At 38.8% G+C, this 4,001-nt stretch overlaps 1 non-coding gene across 1 annotated transcript; it reads left to right on the top strand.

Annotated features, from left to right (window-relative positions):
* Positions 1 to 3,537: 3,537 nt before the first annotated feature.
* Positions 3,538 to 3,640, top strand: LOC121035685 (U6 spliceosomal RNA). The gene has a single exon (XR_005793024.1). It is a non-coding gene; the product is annotated as a U6 spliceosomal RNA (small nuclear RNA).
* The last annotated feature ends 361 nt before the right edge of the window (positions 3,641 to 4,001 follow it).

Raw genomic sequence — 4,001 nt, 5'->3', positions numbered from 1 at the left:
GTGACATGGCCTTGCCCTGATTCCTGCTCTAACCTGAAGGAGGCACAAAGCCCCCAGGCCACCAGTTGGCAGGATCAATGACAAACATGGGAACTTTTGTGAGGTATAAATGAAATGTGTGCCTGAACTGAAAACCGGGCAGTCCAGTGTAGATCAGGTACTGACTAGTGTGAATGCTTTCGCTAAGGTGATGTCACCACGGATAGGGTATAATCTATGGCCAATATTGTAATGTTTGGTGATACATTTTTTTCTTTGGCAGTAAACCTTTTTGACAGAAATAAGTCCAAGAGGAAGGAAAGTGCACCAATGAAAATTCAAGGACCAAGTTTTCATTCTCATGGAAGTTGATGACGAGTGCGTCCCTGGCACACAATATTTGTCCACATTCACCGTCCACCCCAGAGGCTGTGGCGCGGTCACTGACCACCCCAGAGGCTGTGGCGCACCACCCCAGAGGCTTTGGCGTAAGACAACATGACAACACAACATGACAACACAAAACTGCTGAAGAAGCACCAGCATCCAGAGAGTTCGTAGTTTAAGAAGATCACGCTTGAAGGCAACGGCTTAGTCTCTGCCGTTCTAGAGGGTGTGTTTACAGACAATAATGTGAAGCTTGACTTTTTTATGCACACTTAAAAAAGGAACATTCTTCTAAATTATTTTCTCTGCTTTTTTTATGCCGAGTTTTCTTGTGTATACAATACAAGAACTGAAGTAGTAACTGTTGCTGTGTTGGCTCCTTTTACAGAAGAGCATATTCAGTAGTAGTTAAATGATGACAGTTTTACATTAGTGCGATCAACTGAGTTTCTCAGCTGAGCCACAGAACCCAGAAAAGTGACTTGAGAGACTGTCCTCTCAATTTTCCCAAAGATGGTACATAACTATACCATTGCAGATGTGCACGCCATTGCACACAATGGATGCCTTGGAGCATCAGAGTTTAATTCTCTGAAAGATTCCTGGCTGAAACAGGCTGAGTCATATGTTTCAAATTGCAAGTCCCTAAAGATGGTTCCAAAAATAGTTTTTCAACCATCCAGTCATGGAATCAAGTAAATCTTCTGGAAGTTCATTCTTCCAGAGGTGAAATTTCTGACATTATTTTGAATGCTACTGTCATTTCGGGAAAATGTTCAATATTGAAACAAAATGAAATACTCTGTGATGACAATATAAGCACAAAGTTTGGTGGCTCACCCCCTCTGGATGATCAGTGTTTGTTACTAAATGGAGAGACCTGTGGAATAGAAATGTGCATGGAATTAGTGATGAACATATTATTCAGATTGCATCCATCCAAACAAGCCACAGTATTCCATAGTCAAAAATAGAAGCTATTGCTGATAACATTTACAACTATTCTTATAGATACAGCTAAAACAATTAAACTTAATGTTTTGTTATGAAGCTGATGTTGAATACAAAAAAAAAATAAAAAAGGGGTAAATGTTTTGCTGTCAATGAGCATATTTTACAAATGTTAAAAATTTATGTAAATCAGCTTACATGTTCTATAAGCTTGATTTTTTTCTTTTGTTTTCTTTCTTTCTTTCTTTCTTTCTTTCTTTCTTTCTTTCTTTCTTTTGTGTGTGTGTGAATGAGTTACCTGATTTTAATTGCATTTTGTTCCAAATCACTTGGACATCTGTTTTGAAAATTTTCGGGATGTTCTGTTTGTCAACTGGCCTATAGCTGCTGCTGTTCATGGTAGCTGGGGCCCAGAAATTCCCGGGCCAGCATAGCCACAGCCAGGGCCAAGGACCTGGGAACCAACTTCCTTTGTAGGACAGGTGGGAGGCAGAGGTCCAGCAGGTCAGCTACAGTCAAAAAAAAAAAAAAAAAAAAAGAATTTTAATAATTGGCACACTATACAACTTCAGTTTTTGAAGGTTTTAGAAAATTGGAATCGCTACAAACAAAATTTTCACACAAGACAATCCTGAAAATGAATACAAATGCAGGAGAAGAATTGATCTTGAATACCAGCGTGGGGTATATCTTGTCTGATGAGGCTGTGAGGATTCAACATATGTAAGCCTTCATTCTGAATTCAATAAGACCTTGAAATATTTCAGCTTTGGGGAATAGTCTTTTCATGGAAACTTTATTTTTAATTTGATGCATTTATATTTTCTTCCAGAATGGAAATAAAGTTGAGAAGACTTATGATTTTGCAGCGTTTGCATTTTATGAGATATTTATTTTATTTATTAAGTTTTTTTTAATCTGAGTATAGTTGATACACAATGTGACTTTAGTTTCACGTGTACCACATGGTGATTTGACTTCTCTATGCGTTATGCTATGCTTGTCAAACGTGTAGCTACCATCTGTCACCATACAACGATATTACAGCATCATTTGATATATTCCCTATGAATGCCTTTCATTCCCATGACTTATTCCTTCCATGCCTGGAGTTCCGGTACCTGTAGCAACCCTTCACCCATTTTGCCCAGCCCCCAGCCCCCTCTCCTCTGGCCACCATTTTTAATGTGGCAAATAGAGACACACTGTTTGAAGAGTTTGATCCTATACAAAGTGAAAGTAATTTAGATGGAAACCCACAAATAGAAACTTCGAAGACATTTGAGCTGAAATAGTTGTACACTTCCTTACAAAGAGTTAGAATTGAGAGTAGTCCCTATTTAGCAGTATTTGTCTGGCCTCACCTGACCACCTGGAGATTTTTCTTACTAAAACATGAGAGGGTCTCAAAGACAAGTCAACTGGCAATGCCAGTAATTTCAAATTTATTAAACAAAAATTCAACTTTTAAAAAGATTGCAAGAGGGGTCGCCTGGGTGGCTCAGTCGATTAAGTGTCTGGCTCTTGATGTTGGCTCAGGTCATGATCTCACGGTTGTGAGATCAAGCCCCTTGTTGGGCTCCCCACTGGCCGTGGAGCCTGCTTAAGATCTGCTCTTTCCCTCTACCGCTCGCACTCTCTCTCTCTCAAAACAAAACAAAACAAAACAAAAACAAAGAAGAAGAAGAAAAAGAAAAAAGAAAATTGATTGCGAGAAAGTAAGAAAGTTTAGGACAAAATTTAAAATAATAGGACTGTCTTAATAAAAATAAAGTCTTCAAAAAAATATTTGTGACACTTTTAGAGGTTGCTAGAGCTAAGAAACTGATTGAAGTCTATAAGGATATTCCAAGGCAGTGCCTGGGTGGCTCAGTCAGTTGAGTGTTCGACTCTTGATTTTGGCTCAGGTTGTGATCTCACAGTCATGGGATCAAGCCCTGTGTCTTCTTCACTGACAGCACGGAGCCTGCATGGGCTTCTCCCTCGCTCTCTTTCTCCCTCTCTCTCTGCCCCTCCCCCACTTGTACACACACACACTCTCTCTCTCAAAATAAATAAACGTAAAAAAGATATGCCAAGAATAAGTACTCTGCTTATGTTTCTAAATGTCCAGAAAATTAATATAAAGAAGTTTTACAATTGTGGCCCTAATGCATGTGATATTGTGCTTCTGAGAGAGTTCTGAAAAGTCTTTTTGAATACAACAATCTATGAATATGATTGTTTCAACAGCACATATACTAAAATTGGAATGATACAGAGAAGAAGAGCATGGCTTCTGAACAAGGATGACACGAAAATTCGTGAAGGTGCCATATTTTTTTTTTGAATAGGTGATGGGGAGTAGGAGGGCACTTGGGTGTTAAAAAAAAATGAGTGTTGTTGATGACACTATAGCCACATCATATTCAAAGAAGAAATGCTAGATGTCTGATTTCTAGATATAGGCTGAGGAGGGATACAAATGAAATGTAGGGCTGTGGCAACTCGATTGTTATAATCTTTCTAACAGCAGAAATAACTCTTGCAACAGTTCTGGTCCTGCAGACGATAAGAAAGGTTAAGTGGGGGGTGGAGGTGGGGGAGGTTGCTGTGGCTTTCACTTTAGTTGATCAGAAAGGATGAAAGGTGAGACTAGATATATAAGATTTTAAGAATTAAGAATTAGATGTATTATAGAACAG

The sequence above is a fragment of the Herpailurus yagouaroundi genome, unplaced genomic scaffold (genome assembly GCF_014898765.1).
Source record: "Herpailurus yagouaroundi ecotype Mexico unplaced genomic scaffold, PumYag 161, whole genome shotgun sequence".
In the NCBI taxonomy this organism is placed as follows: Eukaryota; Metazoa; Chordata; class Mammalia; order Carnivora; family Felidae; genus Herpailurus; species Herpailurus yagouaroundi.
Note: the sequence above shows the minus strand (reverse complement) of the source record. Positions and strands in the feature narration are given on the sequence as shown.